This window comes from Hyperolius riggenbachi, chromosome 8 (assembly GCF_040937935.1).
Source record: "Hyperolius riggenbachi isolate aHypRig1 chromosome 8, aHypRig1.pri, whole genome shotgun sequence".
Classification (NCBI taxonomy): Eukaryota; Metazoa; Chordata; class Amphibia; order Anura; family Hyperoliidae; genus Hyperolius; species Hyperolius riggenbachi.
In genome coordinates, this window is record NC_090653.1 from 23,058,885 (window position 1) to 23,084,487 (window position 25,603).

Here is a 25,603-nt window from a genome sequence, read left to right on the forward strand (position 1 = left end):
AACTACAGGGTCTTTTCAAATTTTTTTTTCATATTGTTTCCACAGAATCATATTTCACAATTTTTGCATCATAATGCGTATCAGCAGACATAACACAAACACCTTCCTGACATCTAACCCTAATCCTCTTCCCAAAGGAGAATCCTTCCTGATGGCCGTCCCTAACTGCCCTCCAAAGCAATCCCCTTCCTGACGCTTAAAGTGAACTAGAGACGAAGCCCCCTCATGTATTTTACCATATATATCAGTGGGAACATTAGAGAAAACACCTACCCTGCTCTCTGTTTCATCCTTCATTGCTCAGCCTGCTTCTTTTCAGCCCTGATAAAATCCCCTACTGAGCATTCAGTCTGGCTTTGCTCAGGAATCATTATAGCTGAGTCTGCCTTCTCTAATGTCTTTTCAAACCCAAGCCTGCCCCCTTGTGGCTCTGCTATAATGACTGAGCTATAATGATTCCTGTGCAAAGCCAGACTTAATGCTCAGTCAGGGATTTTATCAGGGCTGATAACAAGCAGGCTGAGCAGTGAAGGATGAAACAGAGAGCAGGGTAGGGGTTTTCTCTAATGTTCCCACTGATATATATGGTAAAATACATGAGGGTGCTTCATCTCTGGTTTACTTTAAATCTAACAACTTCTCAATGCAAACCCTTTACTGAGGCCTAACACTAACTCTCTTCCCAACGCAAACCCCTGCCATAGCAATTAACTTCTTACACGGTTCAATCCATGCCCGTTTCTATTGGTCTCAGGTGAAAATAGCCAACCTTGATCGGGACCGATATACGCAGTAGTGACTCGCACCTGCACAGTAGAGAGGACCCCATCAGGCTCAGCTACTTTTGCCTGAACACAAATGGAAAGACCAGTGGTGCTCAGCAGAGCTCGAATATTCGAGTAGTTCGAATATTCGAGCTTTTTTTCAGCTATTCGAGCTCGGTATTCGAGCTCCGAATAGCTGGAGCTATTCGAATGGGCTATCCGAGTACACTCGAATAGCCCATTCACTATTCGAGCTATTCGAGCCACCCGGCGCTATTCGAGCTCGGTACCGAGCTCGAATAGCGTCATAGCCCAGATTGATGTCCTTAGAGCCAATCAGAGGGCTCCCAGGCCCTCTGACGGCAGCCAATCACAGAGGGGGACCCTGGCCAGCCCCTACCCTATAAATAGCGGCCGCCATGTTCCGTTTCTCCATGCTTGCCTGAGACTTGTACAGAGAGAGAGTTGCTCCTTTGTGCTTTGGCTTAGCAAGTGCTCTATTGTGGTCATTTACCTAGCGTTTTTGCTCACCTACACCTGCCATATACACCTATATTGTTGTTAGTTAGATAGACATTGTATTTTAGTTAGTAGCTTGTGTGTTACATTAGAGACAGGCAGCTGCTGCAAGCTTACAGGTTTAGGCCTCAGGGGGGCCTTGCCTCTGTGGGCAGCTGTCCTCTGTTTATTTCTCTCATATTCTATACCAGTATTTCTGCTGTCCTTTACTAATAGTATTGTAGTTATACTGTACTAGGAGTAGGACACTCACTGACTGTCACTGTTTATAGGCTACTAGCTAGCTCCTGCGTGTGTGCACTCACTCACTGTCTGTGTGTACACACACTCTATTTCCTTCTCATTACTGTTTGATTAATGTTAGTTGTACTTACTTACTACTTACTCTTACTGTACCCGTAGGGACACTCACTGTCACTGTTCATATAGGCTACTACTACCTCCTGCGTGTGCGCACTCACTGTCTGAGTGTACACACACAACACACACTCTATTTCCTTCTGATCGCTGATTGATTATTGTAATTAGTTAGTTCTACTTACTGTTACTACTTGTACTTACTCACTCTTACTGTACTAGGAGTCTAGGACACTGAGTCACTGTGTTCATAGGCTACTAGCTCCTGCCTGCGTGCACTCACTGTCTGAGTGTACACACACCCACACTCCATTTCCTTCTGATCGCTGATTGATTATTGTAATTAGTTAGTTCTACTTACTGGTGTTACTACTTACTCTTACTGTACTAGGAGTCTAGGACACTCAGTCACTGTGTTCATAGGCTACTAGCTCCTGCCTGCGTGCACTCACTGTCTGAGTGTTCACACACCCACACTCCATTTCCTTCTGATCGCTGATTGATTATTGTAATTAGTTAGTTCTTCTTACTGTTACTACTTACTCTTACTGTACTAGGAGTCTAGGACACTCAGTCACTGTGTTCATAGGCTACTAGCTCCTGCGTGCGTGCACTCACTGTCTGAGTGTACACACACCCACACTCCATTTCCTTCTGATCGCTGATTGATTATTGTAATTAGTTAGTTCTACTTACTGTTATTACTTACTCTTACTGTACTAGGAGTCTAGGACACTCAGTCACTGTGTTCATAGGCTACTAGCTGCTGCGTGCGTGCACTCACTGTCTGAGTGTACACACACCCACACTCCATTTCCTTCTGATCGCTAATTGATTATTGTAATTAGTTAGTTCTTCTTACTGTTACTACTTACTCTTACTGTACTAGGAGTCTAGGACACTCAGTCACTGTGTTCATAGGCTACTAGCTCCTGCGTGCGTGCACTCACTGTCTGAGTGTACACACACCCACACTCCATTTCCTTCTGATCGCTGATTGATTATTGTAATTAGTTAGTTCTACTTACTGTTATTACTTACTCTTACTGTACTAGGAGTCTAGGACACTCAGTCACTGTGTTCATAGGCTACTAGCTCCTGCGTGCGTGCACTCACTGTCTGAGTGTACACACACCCACACTCCATTTCCTTCTGATCGCTGATTGATTATTGTAATTAGTTAGTTCTACTTACTGTTATTACTTACTCTTACTGTACTAGGAGTCTAGGACACTCAGTCACTGTGTTCATAGGCTACTAGCTCCTGCGTGCGTGCACTCACTGTCTGAGTGTACACACACCCACACTCCATTTCCTTCTGATCGCTGATTGATTATTGTAATTAGTTAGTTCTACTTACTGTTATTACTTACTCTTACTGTACTAGGAGTCTAGGACACTCAGTCACTGTGTTCATAGGCTACTAGCTCCTGCGTGCGTGCACTCAGTGTCTGAGTGTACACACACCCACACTCCATTTCCTTCTGATCGCTGATTGATTATTGTAATTAGTTAGTTCTTCTTACTGTTACTACTTACTCTTACTGTACTAGGAGTCTAGGACACTCAGTCACTGTGTTCATAGGCTACTAGCTCCTGCGTGCGTGCACTCACTGTCTGAGTGTACACACACCCACACTCCATTTCCTTCTGATCGCTGATTGATTATTGTAATTAGTTAGTTCTACTTACTGTTATTACTTACTCTTACTGTACTAGGAGTCTAGGACACTCAGTCACTGTGTTCATAGGCTACTAGCTCCTGCGTGCGTGCACTCAGTGTCTGAGTGTACACACACCCACACTCCATTTCCTTCTGATCGCTGATTGATTATTGTAATTAGTTAGTTCTTCTTACTGCTACTACTTACTCTTACTGTACTAGGAGTCTAGGACACTCAGTCACTGTGTTCATAGGCTACTAGCTCCTGCCTGCGTGCACTCACTGTCTGAGTGTACACACACTAAATTTACTTGTGATTACTACTGATTATTGTAACTGCTAGTTGTACTTCCTGACTGTTACTACTTACTTACTGTACTAGGGGACACTCACTCAGTCACCTCACCAACCAACCCACTCCATTAAAGTACCCCACTTTTCACCCGCCCTTTTAAAAAACTTTTGTCTATACGCCCAAAACATTGAAGATGTCTGGAAGTGGCAGCCAGCGCGGTTTGGGCAAGGGGAAGGGCAGCAAGGGAATCAGGAGGAGAGGGAGCAGCATTGTGGCAAGCCGCGGCCGCGGGCGCGCCACCATGCACAGTTCCGCAGCAGCAGCAGCAGCGTCAGTGGCTAACATTCCTCCCATAGCCACTGGCCGTGGACGCCTTGGGCGCCGCCCAGCAGGAGCATCTGCAACTCACGCTGCAGAGACACAGCAGCAGCAGCGTGTAGCACCTGCTCCGATTTTCCTCCAGCCGGGTCGGAAACGTCCCATTGAGGAAAAGGATGCAGACACTGTGACGGAGGATGAGCAGCCCGCCATCAGCTCTGCATCCGAGGCCTCCACCCTCACCACCACCACCACCACCACCCCTGTTCGCAGCAGCCGCCCAGCAGGGTCTGGGGAGGAGGCCAGTTCACCGTCAGTCGCCGACCTCTCATTCAGCACTCTTTTGACCCCAGGCATGATGAGTCAATTGTCTGCTGTTGTTGGCGATTTTGAGGAGGAGATGCTGATGGGCACTTTGGGGGATGAGGGATTGGAAAGCAAGACTGTGGCGACAGTCAAGCAGCCCATCCATGCATCAGGAGAGGAGTTTGGGGGGTCATCATCCCAGCAGGACATGTTTGAGGAGGGGGAGGATGATGTTGATGACCCGGTGACAGACAGAGACTGGGTGCCACCACCTCCAGGGGATGTCGTCCTCAGCAGCTCGGAGGAGGAGGAGGATGCGCTTGTGGGCCTTGCAAGGAGGCGCATCATTGCAAGCATTGGCAGCGACCCACAGCCTGCTGGTGTCTCAGGCTCAGCAGCAGCAGCAGCAGCAGCAGCCAGTACCACCACCAGCCGCACCCAAGCCCCCCCCCCAACCACCACAGGGAGACAGGCAGCAGCGCTTCCATGCCGTAGGGGGATGTTTCTGTCACCAATCTGGCGCTTTTTCACCATGCCCACTGTGTACAGCAAGTACGCCACTTGCAACCACTGTCAGCGGAAGTTGAGCAGAGGTGCAGACCCCTTAAAGTTCAGCACCAGCTCGCTGATCAACCACCTTGCGGCTAAACATTTCCACCAGCATGAGGAGTTCCAGAGGCTGAAGGCATCTGGTGCTGGCAGTGGCACCACACCCATCACTGCACAGCCTTCAGCAGCAGCAACAGCAGCCACCCGCCCTCCTGCTCCTCCAGCAGCACCAGCAGGAGTGCGGAAACGCACTGCTCCTCCCCCCTCTGCAACTCCTGCCGCCGACACTGAGGCCTGTTCTGGCAGCCAGTCCTCAGTGGCCTCCTCCGCTGTGTCTGGTGATTCCCGTGTCAGCAAAAGGCCACGCCAGAGCCTTTTGAGCGAGTCCTTCCAGGGGGTGGTTAGGGCTCTGCCTCCCAGCAGCCGTCGCGTGCGGCAGCTGAACGGCTTGCTGGCACGGGCCATGTGCTCCCAACTCCTGCCGTACACGCTCGTGCAGGAGGGGAGCGACATGCGGGCGCTGCTTGCTTGTGCAGCCCCAGACTGGCAGCTCCCCAGCAGACACTTTTTCTCCCGCAAGGCCATTCCAGCACTGCACCGCTTTGTGATGGCCAATGTGGAGCGAGGGCTGGAGCACGCGGTTGGTGAAAGGGTCCACGTCACCATGGACTCCTGGAGCAGCCGCTTCGGGACAGGCCGCTACCTGTCCTTCACTGTCCACTGGGTCAGCTTGGTGGAAGGGGGTGAGGATGGGAGAGCAGCAGCGGGCACAGCAGCAGCAGCAGCAGCAACACAGTGGGTGGTGCCACCCCGCAGGGTCAGGGGAACTGCAGCGGGTTCCTCCGATCCTCTGCCATCCTCCGCCACACCTGGCCAAACCCCCCGCCTCAGCAGCAGCGTGAAGGCCCGCCACTGCCAAGCGCTGCTGCACTTGGTCAGCCTTGGCAAGACCAAGCTGACGGCAGCCCACGTGTTGGCCAAACTCCAGGAGCAGGAGAGGATTTGGCTGACCCCCAGAGGCCTCAGAGTCGGAGAGGTGGTGTCCGACAATGGGGCCAATCTGGTTGCTGCCATAGACAGGGGAAACCTGACCCACATCCCCTGTCTTGCCCACGTGCTGAACCTGGTGGTGCAGAAGTTCCTGCGCACCTACCAGGGGATGGGCGAACTGCTGGAAACGGCAAGGAATGTTGTGCGTCACTTCCGGCGCTCGGCTGCAGCCTGTGCGAGCCTGGAAGACGTGCAAAAGGAGCTGTATCTGCCACGCCATCGGCTGATCATTGACGTTCCGACTCGCTGGAACTCCACCCTGGCGATGTTGGAGCGTCTGGTTGAACAGAGGCACGCTGTCAACCAGTACCTTGCCCTGGCCACTGTTTCCGCAGCTCGGAGAAGGGACAAGACCAGCAACATCCCGTCCATCGTCCCCGATGATGACTGGAGGCACATGCAGCAGGTGTGCTTTGTGCTGGCTCCCTTCCTGCAGGCCACAAACATGGTGAGCAGGGACCATGCTATGGTCTGCGAGTGGGTGCCCCTGGTTTCTCTGCTGAACAGGGCCCTCGATGGTTTGCTGGAACAGGGAGCGGCAGCCTTGGACCAGCAGGAGCGGCAACCAGCTGCGCAGTCCACCTCTGAGGGGGAGGAGGAGGAGGACTTGGTGGAGGTCCCTGACCTGGCTGCTGATGAGGGGGATCAGCACAGCGCAGCTGAGTTGGTGCGGGGGTGGAGAGAGGATGAGGCGGCAGAGGAGGAGGATGAGGACAGCACTGACGTCGATGTGCCAGCAGACGTGGCCCGCCTCTTCCCAATGGCAGCGCACATGCTGGCGTGCCTGCGCAGGGACCCCAGGGTGATCCAGATGAAGCAGAGGGAGGACATCTGGATCAGCATGATGTTGGACCCACGCCTCAAGGGGAAGTTGAGCCAGTTCCTGCCGCCTGCAGGAGGAGACCCAGCGCAACAAATAAGGAGCTTGCAGCAGGCCCTTGTTGAGCGCTTGGAGGAAGCCTTCCCCCAGCCTTCCACCCCCACTGTCCAGCAGCCAGCACAGAGGCAGCAGCAGGTGCCTGCATCCAGCAGCAGCAAGCGCCCCACAGACCTGCTGTCTCTCAGCCACGAGCTCTACAGGACTGTAGAGGCTCCGGCAGCAGTGACTAGAGAGGAGATGCATGCAGCAGCATCCTCCTCCGGTCACAGCCAGCGCCTGACCCGCATGGTGGCTGACTACATGGGGTCGTACAGCGGGCTTGACAGCGATGCCCCTGTTGATCCCATGGAGTATTGGGTCAAGCGCATGGAGATCTGGAGCGAGCTAGCGCAGTACGCCCTGGAAGTGCTGTCCTGCCCCCCTTCCAGCGTGCTGTCCGAGCGCTGCTTCAGTGCAGCTGGTGGCGTGGTCACCGAGAAACGCTCACGTCTGTCTCACAAGTCTGTGGACAGACTGACGTTTCTCAAGATGAACCAGGCGTGGGTGGAAGGCGAGTTCCTGGCCCCTGTTGTCGGCGAGAGGGGGACATGAACTGGCTGCCGGAACCATCGTTAATGTGCCTTACCACCCTTTACCACCTCCTGGCTCCTGCTCACTAAGCCAGCCTGGTTCACTTTGACTATTACGTCGCCTGCAGCCACACATTTTACACCTACAGTGGGCTGCTGTGTACTGCCCTTCTGCTGTCTGTCTGTGTTTCCCACTGCCAGGGTACACAGAATGACCTTCTTCTGCTGCCACTCTGCCACCAGCTATTACGTCAAACAATAGCTATATTGGTTGCAAAACCGAAACCAAACAAACCATTAAAAAAAAAAAAGGTTTAATTTTTCTGAGGTGCCCGGGTTGAAAACTGTGTTGTTCCAGTTGTGTATTGGACACAATGTGGGCTGCACGACCGCTGTCTGGGACCTCCTGTTGTGTTTATTTACGGCCCTGGTATCACCGCTAGGTACCAGGGCTATTATGTCACGCTGCCTACCTGCTGCCACACTCACACTGCTCCTCCATACCTCCTCCTGCTGCTGCTGCTGCTGCTGTCTGTCTGTGTTTCCCACTGCCAGGGTACACAGATGATTTACCTTCTGCTGCCACTCTGCCACCAGCTATTACGTCAAACAATAGCTGCTCGCCTACTCCTCCATTCCTCCTCCTGCTGCTGCTGTCTGTCTGTGTTTCCCACTGCCAGGGTACACAGAATTACCTTCTTCTGCTGCCACTCTGCCACCAGCTATTACGTCCAAAAATAGCTAAATTGGTTGTAAAACCAAAAACCAAAAAACCATTAAAAAAAAAAAAAGGTTTAATTTTTCTGAGGTGCCCGGGTTGAAAACTGTGTTGTCCCAGTTGTGTATTGGACACAATGTGGGCTGCACGACCGCTGTCTGGGACCTCCTGTTGTGTTTATTTACGGCCCTGGTATCACCGCTAGGTACCAGGGCTATTATGTCACGCTGCCTACCTGCTGCCACACTCACACTGCTCCTCCATACCTCCTCCTGCTGCTGCTGCTGCTGTCTGTCTGTGTTTCCCACTGCCAGGGTACACAGATGATTTACCTTCTGCTGCCACTCTGCCACCAGCTATTACGTCAAACAATAGCTGCTCGCCTACTCCTCCATTCCTCCTCCTGCTGCTGCTGTCTGTCTGTGTTTCCCACTGCCAGGGTACACAGAATTACCTTCTTCTGCTGCCACTCTGCCACCAGCTATTACGTCCAAAAATAGCTAAATTGGTTGTAAAACCAAAAACCAAAAAACCATTAAAAAAAAAAAAAAGGTTTAATTTTTCTGAGGTGCCCGGGTTGAAAACTGTGTTGTCCCAGTTGTGTATTGGACACAATGTGGGCTGCACGACCGCTGTCTGGGACCTCCTGTTGTGTTTATTTACGGCCCTGGTATCACCGCTAGGTACCAGGGCTATTATGTCACGCTGCCTACCTGCTGCCACACTCACACTACTCCTCCATTCCTCCTGCTGCTGCTGTCTGTCTGTGTTTCCCACTGCCAGGGTACACAGAATTACCTTCTGCTGCCACACTGCCACCAGCTATTACGTCAAACAATAGCTGCTCACATAATTACTCTCCTCCATTCCTCCTCCTGCTGCTGCTGCTGTCTGTCTGTGTTTCCCACCGCCAGGGTACACAGATTTACCTTCTGCTGCCACTCTGCCACCAGCTATTACGTCAAAAAATAGCTATATATCTGTGTAATTGGTTGTAAAACCAAAACTACAAAACCATTACAAAAAAAGGTTTAATTTTTCTGCGGTGCCCGGGTTGAAAACTGTGTTGTCCCAGTTGTGTATTGGACACAATGTGGGCTGCACGACCGCTGTCTGGGACCTCCTGTTGTGTTTATTTACGGCCCTGGTATCACCGCTAGGTACCAGGGCTATTATGTCACGCTGCCTACCTGCTGCCACACTCACACTACTCCTCCATTCCTCCTGCTGCTGCTGTCTGTCTGTGTTTCCCACTGCCAGGGTACACAGAATTACCTTCTGCTGCCACACTGCCACCAGCTATTACGTCAAACAATAGCTGCTCACATAATTACTCTCCTCCATTCCTCCTCCTGCTGCTGCTGCTGTCTGTCTGTGTTTCCCACCGCCAGGGTACACAGATTTACCTTCTGTTGCCACTCTGCCACCAGCTATTACGTCAAAAAATAGCTATATATCTGTGTAATTGGTTGTAAAACCAAAACTACAAAACCATTACAAAAAAAGGTTTAATTTTTCTGAGGTGCCCGGGTTGAAAACTGTGTTGTCCCAGTTGTGTATTGGACACAATGTGGGCTGCACGACCGCTGTCTGGGACCTCCTGTTGTGTTTATTTACAGCCATGGTATCACCGCTAGGTACCAGGGCTATTATGTCACGCTGCCTGCCTCATTGACTGCATGCTGCCACACACTCATCCTCCTCCTCCTGCTGCTAAATTTACCTCCTGCTGTCTGTGTGTTTCCACTGCCAGGGAGCACATACAATGGCGCTTCCAACATGCGTGCGCCACCAGCTATTTGTTGTTACGCTCAAAAATAGCTGCATTTCTTTAAAAAAAAAAAAAATGAAAAGAGAAATAAGTGACGAAGAAGACGATATAGAAGAAGATGAAGATGAAGAAGATGAAGAAGAAGAAGAAGAAGATGAAGAAGATGAAGAAGAAGAAGAAGAAGAAGATGAAGAAGATGAAGAAGAAGATGAAGAAGATGAAGATGAAGAAGATGAAGAAGAAGATGAAGAAGAAGAAGAAGAAGAAGAAGAAGAAGAAGATGAAGATGAAGAAGATGAAGAAGAAGATGAAGATGAAGAAGATGAAGAAGAAGATGAAGAAGATGAAGAAGAAGATGAAGAAGATGAAGATGAAGAAGATGAAGAAGATGAAGATGAAGAAGATGAAGATGAAGAAGATGAAGAAGAAGAAGAAGAAGATGAAGAAGAAGAAGAAGATATAGAAGAAGAAGAAGAAGATATAGAAGATAAAGAAGAAGAAGAAGAAGAAGTATATACAGTACTGAACAAAATTCTGGACACAACTTCTCTTTTCACCTTTTTTTTTTTTTAAAGGAACATCCCCACATAATCACTTGCTGTTGTCACTTGGAAAAAAATATGTTTCTTGCATCATTAACCCTCAAAACAAGTGTTGGGAAGCTATTTAAGGCCAATTCGAATAGTCAGCTCGAATAATGAGCTCGAATACCGACTCGAATAGTGAGCTCGAAGTCCGAGGTCGAATCGAATAGTAAAATTTATTCGACTCGAATATTCGACTGACCTCGAATAATTTACTATTCGAATTCGACCAAACTCGAATTTTAAAAAGGGGTATTTGAGCACCACTAGGAAAGACACTACTGCGCCACAGTTGACTTACTTGTTAGCTGTACTTTTAAAGAGACACTGAAGCGGAAAAAAAATGATGATATTATGATTTGTATGTGTAGCACAGCTAAGAAATAAAACATTAAGATCAGATACATCAGTGTAATTGTTTCCAGTACAGGAAGAGTTGAGGGCTCTTTCACATTAGGGCAGATTTTCTGCATTTCAACGCAAGGGGTAAAGTTTGCGTTACCCAAGGTGCAATGAAAGTCCATAGACTTTCATTTTAGCTTTCACATATAACGCAGCCTTTTTGTGCGTTGCGTTACACTGCACCCAGGCGCAGTTTTTCGGCCGACGCTAGCTTTATGCGTTACAATGTTAGTCAATGCAAAACGCACACTATGCGCGTTTTTAATCCGTTAACGCAGGCAATCAGTCCCAGAATGCAACAGAGGAACAATGTAGAAAGTTGAAAACTATAAGAAAAAAAAATTACCTGCGTTTTCCTATGTGCTGTAACGCATTGAAAACGGATTAAAAACGCACACTCACTGCAGTGCAACGCATATCAAAACGCATTAAAACGCATACAACAAAACGTATGCTTTGAGCGTTCTCCAACGCAAGCTCTGATGTGAAAGAGCCCTAACGCATTGAAAACGGATTAAAAACGCACACTCACTGCAGTGCAACGCATATCAAAACGCATTAAAACGCATACAACAAAACGTATGCTTTGAGCGTTCTCCAACGCAAGCTCTGATGTGAAAGAGCCCTAACGCATTGGAAACGGATTAAAAACGCACACTCACTGCAGTGCAACGCATATCAAAACGCATTAAAACGCATACAACAAAACACATGCTTTGAGCGTTTTCCAACGCAAGCTCTGATGTGAAAGAGCCCTAAGTTAGTCGTGGAGAGCTGTTATCTGACTTTTATTATCTCAACTGTTCCTGGACTATTTACTTTTTCTCTGCCAGAGGAGAGGTCATTACTTCACAGACTGCTCTGAAAGACTCATTTTGAATGCTGAGTGTTGTGTAATCTGCACATATTATAGAATGATGCAATGTTAGAAAAAACACTATATACCTGAAAATAAAAATATGAGAATATTTTCTTTGCTGCTAATCTTCTAGTAATTATTCATCGTACACAACCAATTCATTATATAATATTTTTTTTTTTCACTTCAGTGTCTCTTTAAAGAGAACAGTGCTGGATTGCTGGGATTGGGGAGGACGGGGGAAGCTTTATTAGGATTGAGAGGCTTCCACCTCCAGAGGTAAGTATCCCCAAGGGGGTAGGGGGGGTTACAATTTATTCTTAAAGCTAATGGGAACCTGTAAAAAAATAAAACAGATACTTACCTAAGGAGAGGGAAGGCTCTGGGTCCTATAGAGGCTTCCTGCTCCTCTCTGGGTCTCCTGATTCCAGCGCTGGCTTCCCCGGTAGCGGCTGATAAATAGACTCTTAAATGAAGGGAACCGTGAACGGAACGGAGAAGCGCTATAGGACCCAGAGCCTTTCCTCTCCTTAGGTAAGTATCTTTTTTTATTTTATTTTCTACAGGTTTTCATTAGCTTTCAAGGTGCTCACATACTGGCTGATGCCTCTCTGACCATTATCTGATCTATTTGCTCCAGTCCAGCCACTACACAACGGTTTTCAAACAATTTCAGCATCAAATCCTTGAACATGTGTGTGTGCCTGCCAGGTCTCCCAGTCCCCTTGCCCCCAATATTACTCCACTCCATCCAGTGTAACCAAAATTTAAAGAGAAACTGTGACCAATTCAACTTCATCCCAATCAGTATCTGATACCCCCTTTCTCATGAGAAATCTATTCCTTTTCTCAAACGGATCATCAGGGTGGTCTGTATGGCTGATATTGTGGTGAAACCCCTCCCACGGTGTGATGTCAGGACAGTTTCCTGTCTGTGGACCTAGCTGCATTGTGGGAAATAGCCGTTTACAGCCGTTTCCAACTGCCAAAAAAGCAAGCAGCATCTCCTTCCACTGACGTCACCTGCCAGCAGTAAAAATGTCACCATGTGATAAATGTCAAGATGTAAATCAGGGACAGGAAAGCTTTTACAACGAGCAAACACTGACTAAGTCATTTATACATAATTATTGTAAAAACAAAGCACTTTTTTATTATATTATTTTCAGTGGAGTTTCTCTTTAACTTCACCTGTCCGCATTGCAGTACCCATTTCTTCTTTCCCCGCCGCCGCCTGCTCCTTTTTGTCTCTTCACTCCCGAGTCCCGGGCCCACGTGTGACATAACGATTACTATAGATAGAGGACAGACACTAGGGGGTACCGTGGCACATACTTTACGTGGCCACTAGAGGTCTCTAGTATTTAGCCTTTAGCATGTTGGACGGCACACGGACTTGGGAGGGAAGAGACCAGAACGGCGGTGCGAGAGTAGCTTCATCAGTTGTTGAATCGAGCGGCACTAGCGACACGCTCGGGGCCTGCCGCTAATCAACCAACATTTTCCGTGCTGAGAACATCAGCCCAAAATCGGTCAATTGGGAATGGTTTGCGGCATTGATCTCTAGCAGATTCGATCAAATAATCAAATTGGCTGGATATCAATAAAAAGAAAAAAAATCGTTAAGTGACTGCGCCCTCTTGTTCTGTTCACCAATCATGTGATTAACAAAACTACATCCTTATTACATCTCCCTGGCAACACCCTCCCCTCCCCCCTCCGATGCACCAGGGATTAACAACCTGCGAACGGACATTGGCGAGCGGCGTCCTCCATTAAACTACGGCCGTAAAACTGTTGCCCTGTGTCGTCCCTGTAATGGCGTTTACAAGCCATAAGTCGGTACAGGACATATATTTTTTTTATGCAGTAAAATGCTCGATTTGCTTCTCGTCCTGTCCGGATTCATAAACAGAATGCAAAGTAACAAGCGCGCCGCCCGCCGGAAACCACAGCGACCGCGGAAAATACGTTTTTTCCCAGAGATTTATCGTCTCCTGGCTTCCCGAAGCCATCATGTGTCGCGGTGTCCCAGATGTCCTTGCCGACGCGCTGCGGGGAAATGATAAAATTTAAGTGTTGTCATATCAAGAGATTTTAATCCTTCTACATTTTTTTTTCCTGTAGAAGGAAGGTCCCCCTCTCCTTCTGCATAATTCAGAGTCGTTTTTTAACAATCTATTGATTGCTGCCTCTAATTCAATCCTTTAAGAGCAACTTTTATGGCAGTGGGTGGAAATCCAATTTTCCCAAAATACCGCTAGGCCTGAGATTGGGGGTCGTGCGACTCCACGCCTGCGTTGCGGCAGTGGCGGCTCTAGCTTCAAATTTTTGGGGGACGCAAAAGTGGCAGGATGGCTGGCTGCTGGGACCCTTTGGGTGATCAAAATCGATGCTTGTATGGCGAACTTCACATTTTTTTTGCCAAACTCAGGTGATAAAATTAAGGCTAACTAGTTCAGTAATGATGGAAACCAAAGGTAAACACCACAAACAGATCTCAGAGGCGTTTCGGCAGAGCAGATTGTCCAAATGATGGTGCTATTATGTATTACCTACAGATGTACTTGGCTAGTTGGCTGACATGCTTTAATCCTTACTCGATAGCAAGCTGCTTCTGTGATTCAAAACGTCCTGTCTTTAAAATACAAGCTCTAGTTTATTGGTTGATTTAATTTTAAAAGAAAAACAGTGAGCTTTCAGCTGGTAACTCTTCTTCAGTCTCTATTCCTGTTAAGTGACAATGTTAGAACATAGAATCAGAAAGAGGTAGAGAGATTTTTTTTTTTGTGCAAATATAAGTGTCATCCAGGTACATTAATTACAAGGGATCTTGCAGGGATTGTGAGTTATTTAAGACAAGTCAATAAGACGCTTGGTTTACTTAACACCTACATAGACTCAGGCTGACATGGGAGTTCTTTTTTACAGACCCCATCCTGTTCACTGGAGCCTGGAATCAGTTAACTGTATGGTACGGAGTGGGTGGTGGGGGTCACTCGGGGGGGGGGGTGCACAGTGATTCCCAGCGGGAGCACTGCCCCCGCATGCCCCAGTGCAGCGCTGCTATTAGGTGCACCACGCAGGTCAACTTGTGTAATCGACACACAGGCGCCAATCAATCTTCCTGTTTGCTGGATTCTGGATTTTTATTAATCGTTTGGCAGAGGAAAGTCCCAGAGAGAAATACAATCAAAAATGGCAGTCATTTATTGACAAACTAGGCAGAAAGTCCGATGACGACATAGAATAGGTTCTAATTTATCCAGGATACTGTCTGTTTATCTGGAGGAAAGTGAGGCAATTTCACTGGAATCCTAAATAATAATAATTCCTTGGAGGAGATCTTATTTTGGGGTTTCTTAGCCCACGGGATGAAGACACATAGGCTCACAACGGTGACTTTTTTACTCGGTTATACTGAATATAGTATTTTATTTTCATTCCACTTCAACCATTTGGACTGTATCATTAAGTCCATTCGATAAAAACCTAATAAAATTCCCTTTTTAATTGTAGGTTGTAATGTGACGACACAGGACAAGCAGAGGCGTGTGAATACTAGTGACACATACAGTACAGACCAAAAGTTTGGACACACCTTCTCATTCAAAGAGTTTTCTTTATTTTCATGACTATGAACATTGTAGATTCACACTGAAGGCATCCAAACTGTGAATTAGCACATGTGGAAGTATAGTACATAACCAAAAAGTGTGAAACAGCTGAAAATATGTCATATTCTAGGTTCTGCAAAGTAGCCACCTTTTGCTTTGATTACTGCTTTGCACACTCTTGGCATTCTCTTGATGAGCTTCAAGAGGTAGTCACCTGAAATGGTTTTCACTTCACAGGTGTGCCCTGTCAGGTTTAATAAGTGGGATTTCTTGCCTTATAAATGGGGATGGGACCATCAGTTGCGTACTCTTGATGAGCTTCAAGAAGTAGTCACCTGAAATGGTCTTCCAACAGTTTCGAGTTCCCAGAGATGCTTAGCACTTGTTGGGCCTTTCGCCTCCACTCTGCGGTCCAGCTCACCCCAAACCATCTCGATTGGGTTCAGGTCTGGTGACTGTGGAGGCGATGGAGCGATTTTAAGAGGGATAATGCAAAGCAAATGAAAAATCGCAATCACATAACAAAATTAATGAAAAATCACAATCGCTGGCGTTTGTGATTGCGATTTCTAGTGGAAAAGGGCCTTAATGGTGCCCATACATGGTACAATTTTTTTTCCATTAAATCTCACCATGTCTATGTAATATAAGGGAACTGCCTAAATTATCCTTTCAGTTTATTCACTTCATTTACCCTTATACTACATAGAAATCGTAAAATTGGATGAAAAAAAATTGTACCATGTATGGCCACCATTAGACTCAGCAGCTGTGGAGGAGGTCAGGCAGGAAGCTGGGAGTCTTCCCACAAGTGGTGTGCATGAGGTGCGGAGTTCTGTCCAGTGCATCCCTGGCACCCCTTTAGATGTGCATCTATGCTAACTAGAGGGAGCACTTCTGTGTATCAGTATACAGATAGGCACATCTAAAAAAGGGATACAGAAAAGCCTTTTTAAATGCACCCTTTTCCTTCTCTGTCTTACTCAAGTCCTATCCGCCAGAGCATCGGATCAAATGGGGTGAGAAGCAGGGCTGTGTGGCTCTCCCTATTGGCTGTCTGCTACATCTGTCAATGTTACCGCATGCATAGTGTGAGTTACCCACTGGTCAGAGCTGGAGATAAATACTGAACGCTTTTGCTTGATTTACTGAATGCTTTCATCTTTGTGAATTGCAATTTCATGAGGTATTTACCACACGAGTCAGTCATTTACCTTACTAGTCGGTCATTTGACTTTTCAGCGCGGTAATTGGTTTAGTGAATTGGCATTTGGCAAGTTGATCAGTAAAGTCAGCTGTTTTCTGCATTGCCGGATGCTGTAGTAATGCTTAGTAAATTGAGGCCTATGTTGTCTTCTGGGGTATTGATCTTGAAGCTCCGGACTGTTTAGTAAAGGGAGCTCTCTGCAATCTGGGGTAGTAATCACCCTTAACTGTAGAGAGGAGGTTTGCTGCTTTCTTAGATGTCATTGCGAATAACAGGCTGTACAGTAACGCCTCCCACAATTGCATGACTCGGACCGGTAATGATGAAATGCTGAAGTGCTCACCACTTATAGGAGACTCACAGGGGACATCAGCGCCACACTCGCCTCTTTCTGCTGAAGACACATGAAGAGTTCTTGAGATTTCACCAAACGTTACAGTTATGGCTGCGGAATCTTAAAGAGGACCTGTAGTGAAAAGAACATAATGAATAAAAGTGGTTATTTTTTACAATATTAATTAACATATTACTTAGTGTTTGCCCATTGTAAAATCTTTCCTCTAGCAGAGGAGCACATCAGGATATAGGATTCAGCATCTTTACTGTAAAATATTTCCTCTTCCTAATTTGCACTGGTGGTGACATCTTTAGTTCTGCCAGGTGATCTGTACGGAATGTTCGTTACTGAGAGTTCTATGCACAGAGGAAGATATATTGCTTGCTTGGCAGTCGGAAAAAGCAGTTATTTCCCACAATGCAACGAGGTTCACAGAAAGGAAACTGCCAGGCCCATGGTCATGACATCACACTGTGGGAGTGGTCTCACCACAATATCAGCCATACAGAGCCCCCTGATGATCTATTTGAGAAAAGGAAAATATTTCTGGCTGGATGGTGTAATGGTTAAGGGCTCTGCCTCTGACACAGGAGACCAGGGTTCGAATCTCTGATCTGCCTGTTCAGTAAGCCAGCACATATTCAGTAGGAGACCTTGGGCAAGTATCCCTAACACTGCTACTGCCTATAGAGCGCTCCCTAGTGGTTGCAGCTCTGGCGCTTTGAGTCCGACAGGAGAAAACCGCTATATAAATGTTATTTGTCTTGTCTTGTCTGGTCATGGGAAAGGAGGTATCAGCTACTTATTGGGTTAAAGTTCAATCCTAGGTTACAGTTCCTCTTCAATTTCTTGTATGTACAGAATAGAAGAGAGGCCAAAGAGAAGAAAAGGACCCTGTGCAATAAAGAAAGAGACCCTGTGATCAATGCGAGCCAATAGGATTGCTGCAATGCGACCATACAGCGAGGCAGACTTTACAATGAAAGTACGCCATGTTTACGGGTTCAATGGGCATAGCGTACTGCAGCTCTTGCATCATCACGACTGGACTCACCGCAACGCCACCACTGTGACCGCCTTATAGGGCAATCCCTGCAACTGCGACAGAACGCGGCGTTTTTGTTTTTGAACACAGAAGGGAGTCCAAATAACAACAACAACACAGAAAATTTATATCACGCTTTTCTCCTGGCGGACTCAAAGCGCCAGAGCTGCAGCCACTAGGACACGCTCTATAGGCAGTAGCAGTGTTAGGGAGACTTGCCCAAGGTCTCCTACTGAATAGATGCTGGCTTACTGAAAGGGCAGAGCCGAGATTCGAACCCTGGTCTCCCGTGTCAAAGGCAGAGCCCTTAACCATTACACTTCCCAGCCACATAAATACATAATTCGGTGTCAGCAAATGGCTGCTCAATTCAGTTGACAGGAATCTATAGAGAGCTTCTCCGGACAGTAATCAAATGTAGTGAGAAGAATATGGAGGCTGCCATTTTTATTTCCTGTTAAACGATACCAGTTGCCTGGCAGCCCTGCTGGTCGATTTGGCTGTAGTAGTGTCTGAATAACACCAGTAACAAGCATGCAGCTAATCTTGTCAGATCTGACAATAATGTCAGAAACACCTGATCTGCTGCATGCTTGTTCAGGGTCTATGGCTGAAAGTATTAGAGGCAGAGGATCAGCAGGACAGCCAGGCAACTGGTATTGTATAACAGGAAATAAATATGGCAGCCTCCACCATTTTAATGCATCTCTGCTTCTAACACTTTTAGCCATAGCCCCCGAACAAGCATGCAGCAGATCAGGCGTTTCTGACTGAAGTCTGACGGCTTGTTCCAGGTGAGTGACTCCTTCCATCCGATCCTTCCCTTCCCCCGTCCGGCTGATTACATTCTCCATCAGGTGGATGTTTGGCTCAGTGTAATAACAATCTCCAGCCCGCTCCCAGCTGACAGACAGAAGCAGAGATCTGAGCTCAGAGCTCTTCCTGGAGATCAGGAGCTGCTCCCTCCATTTGCACTCCAGATGGGCAGACTGAGGTATATCACCCTCCGGGGGCATCACAGGGAAATGGGATCTCTAGAAGGGAAATTAGAAGAAAGAAAGAAAAAGAAGGATAAATGGAAACTTTCCATTTAGTTTATCTTCTTGAGGTGGAGAGAGAGGGGAGAGAAAGCTCTCTCGACATGAGACTGAGGACCGCATCTAGGAGACATTACTCCACAGAGCAAGAGATGCTGGAGGTGAGGAGGAGCTCAGGTCAAGTATGTAGCCTCTTCCACGAGCCAATGTCTGATGGACCTCTGTATGTCCACACACCCTTCCCCCGAAAGTGACCCCTCTATGTCCACACACCCTTCCCCCGAAAGTGACCCCTCTATGTCCACACACCCTTCCCCAAAAGTGACTCCAAAAGCCTCAGGGCCCTTCTGTAAATTACCGATATTCTATTATGAATCAGAGAGTAATTCTCACAGTAAGATATCGGTATCTCTACAGATATCATTACCAATATTTCACTATGGTGTAACCTAGCCTTACTCTCACACAAGTCCTTCCTCTTGATGTTTAACCCTAACCAATGCCTAACTCTAAAGACCTCCCTGTCGATGCCTAACCCTAAAGACCACCCCTCACACCAATGACTAACCCTAAGGAACACTCCTGCCTGCCAATACCAAACCCTAAAGACACCCACATCTAGTCCTAACTAAAGACCTCCCCTGGCCAATGCTAAAGGCCCCCGCAAATGCCAAACCCTAAAGACCTCCCTGCCAATGCCTAACCCTAAAGACCTCACCGCAGATGCCTAACCCCAAAGACCCCCGCCAATACCTAACACTAAAGCCCCCCCCCCCTCCCACCCATGCCTAACCCTACAGACCCTCAGCCAATGCCTAACCCTATCCGCCAGGAAATGTGGGCACCACCTTAAGCCCCTATGCTTATAGCTGTGACCGGAGGCGCCCCAAAAAATAGCAGGCGAACCCCCGCAGCTATTAACATTGGCGGCGCCCATATTACCCAAATTAACTGATTTGCACCATAGTCCCTCCCAATATAAGCACAGTCACTTTATCTCTCCCACCAATAAAAATTGTAGCCACCATAACCTCCCCATAACAGTGCAACCATCATGACTCCTCCCACCCATAGGAAGTGTGGCCCTTACAAGTATGGAAGGGAGTTCCTGTAGGAAGATGGGGCCCCTCATGGTGCTGGGCCCTTCCTGCAGTGGCACTTCTGCCCCTGCCAGTTTCTGCAGATGTGTCCTTAGGGTTGTTTCCGACCACTATTGTGCTGACTTGCAAACGAGATAAACAGAGGAACACCAAGAGCCCCAATAGTGTAGTATGTACTGACAAAGGGGGTAATGACAAAGAGTAATAGTTGTTATACTCACAAGCATGGGTCACCAATAGCCAACCACTGTAAAGGCAGGTGGGGAGATTATCCTGACCCCACTCAGGAATAAGAAGTCGCTCTCTGTAGATAGTAGAAAAGGGTCGCAACCCTCCACCAAGGGTGGATACAATATTATATAGGAGAGAACAAAGGCGCCAAAAGGATAAAAGGGGTTTTAAAGGAGCTTAAAAGCCAAAACTTGGTAATTAGAGGAGGCGGTGGTGGACTTACCTCCTCCAAGCAGACACAACACGACTGTACATTCAGTCTATTTATTAACAAACTCCAGATAAAGCAAAGCAACGCGTTTCACGGGTCAGCGCCCGCTTCCTCAGGCAATAGAAAAAGTAGTTACAGCATCTAGCAAAACAAACGACACTCAGCGCCTCTGAGTGTTGTTTGTTTTGCTAGATGCTGTAACTCCTTTTTCTATTGCCTGAGGAAGCGGGCGCTGACCCGTGAAACGCGTTGCTTTGCTTTATCTGGAGTTTGTTAATAAATAGACTGAATGTACAGTCGTGTTGTGTCTGCTTGGAGGGGGTAAGTCCACCACTGCCTCCTCTAATTACCAAGTTTTGGCTTTTAAGCTCCTTTAAAACCCTTTTTATCCTTTTGGCACCTCTGTTCTCTCTTAACTATACTATTGTGCTGACGGTTAGATGCAGTCACCCTCGTAGCGTGGCCATACACCATACAAACTTTATTATACAATCTTAGGACAGATTGTTTTGGTAAGCTCTCCTACTACATGGAAGTGGTAAGTTGGACAACCAAGATTGCATGGTGTATGGCCAACCTTGCCCCATCCCCATCGGTATGCTGTTAGGACACAGCGCAGTCATACAGTATATTTACAATGGTATCATCCATGTTGGTTTTACAAATGGCTTTTTCATATGTTCCTAATCTGCTCTGAAAAAAAAAAAATAAAGGCAGATTTTGATTGGTTGACTATTTCCTTTTAGGCCCTATATACACTTAGCATCCAGAGGCTTCCAACATTCTCCTTGAGACCTCCGCTACTGCTCGGGATCTATGGACAATTGGCGGCCAAACTGGCGCAGTACAGCTACCATCTTACACAACAGGGAGCGCAGCCACAAGATAAAATCCAACCAGCTCATGGGGCAGCACGGTGGCGTAGTGGTTGGCGCTCTCGCCTTGGAGTACTGGGTCCTGGTTTGAATCTCAACCAGGTCAACATCTGCATGGAGTTTGTATGTTCTCCCCGTGTCTGTGTGGGTTTCCTCCGGGCACTCCAGTTTCCTCCCACATCCCAAAAACATACAGATACGTTTATTGTCTTCCCCCTAAATTGGCCCTACACTACGATACATACAATACATACATAGACATAGGACTATGGTAAGGATTCTATTGTGAGACCCTCTGAAGGACAGTTAGGGACAATATAATCTGTACAGCACTGCATAATATGTCGGCGCTATATAAATAAATAAATAAATGAGCTATAAATAAATAGATATGTGCAGAGGGTCCGTGCAGAAAACACTGGGGTTGTGGAAGACGTGGAAAACCTCTAGACTATGCAGAGGTAAAATAAACACATGATGTAACTGGAAATTAATATTACATACTCACCTCACCATCAGTTCCACTCAGAAGCTCACCATTTTCTTCTTACAGTGATCCCTTCCAGTTCTGACAAGATTTTGTCAGAACTGAGATATATCAGTTGTTTGTCAGTTATATACCAGTTTCCATCAGTTATAACTGAAAGGACAACTGGTGAGCAAGGTAATGTCCATGTTTCCCTATGGCTCAAATGGGCGATACTACAGTGCAACAGTGTGCTGACCAGGAAGTCGTCATAGAGTAATGGCCATTTTCAAAAAAAGACAAAGACAAACACTTATATAGCGCTTTTCTCCTGGCGGACTCAAAGCGCCAGAGCTGCAGCCACTAGGACGCGCTCTATAGGTAGCAGTGTCAGGGAGACTTGCCTAAGGTCTCCTGCTGAATAGGTGCTGGCTTACTGAACAGGCAGAGCCGAGATTCGAACCCTGGTCGCCCATGTCAGAGGCAGAGCCCCTAACCATTACACTATCAAGAGATGGACGGTGAATTCCATTGATCACAGTGGACAAACAGAACATGGGAGAGGAGAAAGATTGATGAGTAGACTATGCGGGAGGTAAGTATGACCTGCGTATGTTTATTTTTAATTTTCAGTCAAGGGTTTGCTTTAACCACTTTATCCACCACTATAGTATAGCTACGTCCTCTGTGACTTCATCTAAGCCACAAGGACGTAGATATACATCTTGTAGCTAAAGCACAGCTGTGCACAGTTGGGCTTGCTCCCTTGTACACCTCCAGCACCATCTGCTGCAGCACTAACTAGTGAAAGGGAATATATGTTCCCTGAGCCAATAAGATTGATTTTTATCATTAAAATTGCTTTTATTTTCTCAGTTCATAGTGAAAAATACACACTGTAGGATTATTTCTTCATGAAATATCCTCACCAAAAATTGTGACAGGAACATAATTTAGGTTTTGTGATAAATTATAGAGGTAGAAAATGTGTTTTTTTTATCTACAGTAGTGCTTTTTATTTTAAAATTGGAATTGGTAAAACTGAGAAATAATGTGCTTTTTTTCTATTTTTTTCCTCTTGTTCCCATTAAAATGCATAGAAAACAAAATTGTTCGAGGGAAAAAATTGCCATGCAATGAAAGCCTAGTTTGTCTTGGAAAAAAAAAAAGATATACATTTAATTTAGGTGTAATAAGTATGGATAAAGTTATTGCTGATTAAAGAGACTCTGAAGTCTCGTTTTCTACCTGCTTTTCTCATATAATACTTTTCAGCATGAATGTCCCACTTGAATCGCTGCATCCCCACGGCAGATGGGTGATTTATTGCTGTGTAATAGCCCTGCAAAGGCCCAGGCTCACAGGGCTTCACTTCCTCAATGAGGCAGAGCTTCAGGCTGTAGCTCTGCCTCCTCCACTGTCAATCTCGGCGGATCGCCGCCTCTCCCCGCCCCTCTCAGTCTTCTTTCACAGAGAGGGGTGGGGAGGAGGCGGAGATTTGCAGAGATTGATTGCGGAGAGGCTGAGCTACAGCTCAAAGCTCTGCCTCTCCAGAGCAGAATCTGCGACCTGCAAAGTCCTAGAACTTTGCTGGTCTATTACTCAGCAATAAATCACCCATCTGCCGCGGGATGCAGCGATCCAAGTGGCGCAATCATGCTGAAAAGGATTATATGATAAAAGTAGTTAAAAAACGAGACTTCAGAGTCTCTTTAAATAGGGACATAGCTAAAATGTAAAAACTGCTCTGGTCTATAAGTGGGAAAGAAGATCTGGATGTGAAGTGGTTATGGTCGTCTGGACCCCCAACTCAGATCGTGGCGATGCCATTGCCGGCTCGTCTTGCTGTTGGGCAAACAAGTGCCCAGGGCCCAAAACATCACTAGTCGTTTCCAACACCTGGACCAATCCAGCGACTGTCTGGAAACTTCTGACACCGTCCCCAGAGCAGATCTCTACATCCTTGGCGGGTTGTTGGCGTGACTGACAAGCAATTCCGTATTTCGCCGCGGATGTCTTCGATTCGCTGTGATGATATTTTGGGATGCTTGGATCTGAATATGCAGATTTCATTAAGAAAAATACATATTAAAATCTCCGCCAGTTTGTCACAATGATCGCCAGCTACCTGCGATAATTTATTTGCATACATATTTTCTCCTGATAAGCTTTCCGCAGATTGTCATCTCGCAGCATCCCGTTCCGGTCGCGCGGCAGCTTTAAGAGTCCCCCCCTCCCCTGCACCGGACTGTCATGCTGTCCCTCACCGCCATCTTAATTAGTTTTCTTTATTAGGCCGGTGTTCTCTCGGAGGTAATCACGGGGGATATTGTCACACCTAAAGTGAGATAGCGGTGACAGCGGAGGCATGAATAACCCAACTTCATAAATAATGTCACCCGGCTGCGGGGGAGGGGAGCCGCCACTTGCCAGAACGCGCGGCGGTGAGCGGTGTTTCCAAAGGGCGAATGTCTGCAGCTCGGAGGGAAGTTTCTAATACCACATCGTCTGCATCATCCCGAGAAAAAAAACAAAACAGACTCTAAATCTTCATTTAGATGCATCTCTTCCCTGTGTACCTCAATATAATTCCGGGACACCCCAATATCCTGCCATGTACACCCCGATATAATTCCCGGGACACTCCAATATCCTGCCCTCTGCACCCCAAAATAATCCCCTGTACACCCCAATATAATCCTATGTACACCCCAATATAATTCCCTGGACTTCCCAATATCCTGCCCTGTACACTCCAATAGAATTCCCTGGACATCCCAATAGAATTCCCTGGACATCCCAATAGAATTCCCTGGACATCCCAATAGAATTCCCTGGACAGTGGACACCTCAATATCCTGACCTGTACACCCTAAATATAATTCCCTAGGCCCCCCAATACCCTTCTTTGTACACCCCAATATCCTTCCCTGTACACACCAATATAATCCCATGTACACCTCAATATAATTCCCTGGACTCCCCAATATGCTGCCCAGTACATCCCAATATAATTCCTTAGACACCCCAATAGAATTCCCTGGACAGCCCAATATCCTGACCTGTACACCCTAAATATAATTCCCTAGGCACCCCAATACCCTTCTTTGTACACCCCAATATCCTTCCCTGTACACACCAATAAAATACCCTGTACACCCTCAATATAATTCACTGGGCACCCCAATAACCTGCCCAGTGGTGTAGCTAAGGAGCTGTGGGCCCCGATGCAGATTTTACATTCATAACAATTGATACGGCGCACCAAAACCTGCAGATGACAACTACAGTGTCAGAGGTGCAAGAAGGGGATGGGGAACAGCTTGTTAACCACTTAAGGACCAGGGCTTTCTGCAGTGATAGGTGCTGCGTGGGCTCTCCAGCCCGCAGCACCGATCAGGATTGAGCCTTGGCGATCAGACTTCCCCTCTTTTTTCCCCACTAGGGGGATGTCCTGCTGGGGGGGTCTGATCGCCGCCGGCTGTTTGTGATCTGCGGGGGGGGGGGGGGGGGGCTCTTCAAAGTTTTCGGCGCTCCCTCCTTCCCCTTACCTCCCTCTCCCTCCATGGGCTGCGCAGGACGGATTTCTGTCCTGCGCATTGAAGGATAGGCTTCAGCCTATTATATGCCGGCGATCCCCAGCCAATCAGAGGCCGGGGATCGCCGATCTACGTCACGGCGCTGCTGCGCAGCAGCGCCGTGTGATGTAAACAGCGGGGATTTCTTCCCCGCCTGTTTACAGTTCGCTGGCGAGCCGCGATCGGCGGCTCTCCGGCTGTTCACGGAGACACCCTCCGTGAACTGGCATGGACCGTTTCCATGCTATACAACTAACGACCCGCCGACGCCTATCGGCGTTAGGCGGTCGTTGAG

At 47.3% G+C, this 25,603-nt stretch overlaps 1 long non-coding RNA gene across 2 annotated transcripts in view; it reads right to left on the reverse strand.

Annotated features, from left to right (window-relative positions):
• Positions 1–25,603, reverse strand: part of LOC137528647 (uncharacterized) — a 323,545-nt gene that overhangs the window by 279,447 nt on the left and 18,495 nt on the right. For both annotated transcript variants that reach the window (XR_011023449.1, XR_011023448.1), the window contains exon 2: positions 16,772–16,894. This is a non-coding gene — a long non-coding RNA (uncharacterized lncRNA). The remainder of the gene's footprint in view (positions 1–16,771; positions 16,895–25,603) is intronic.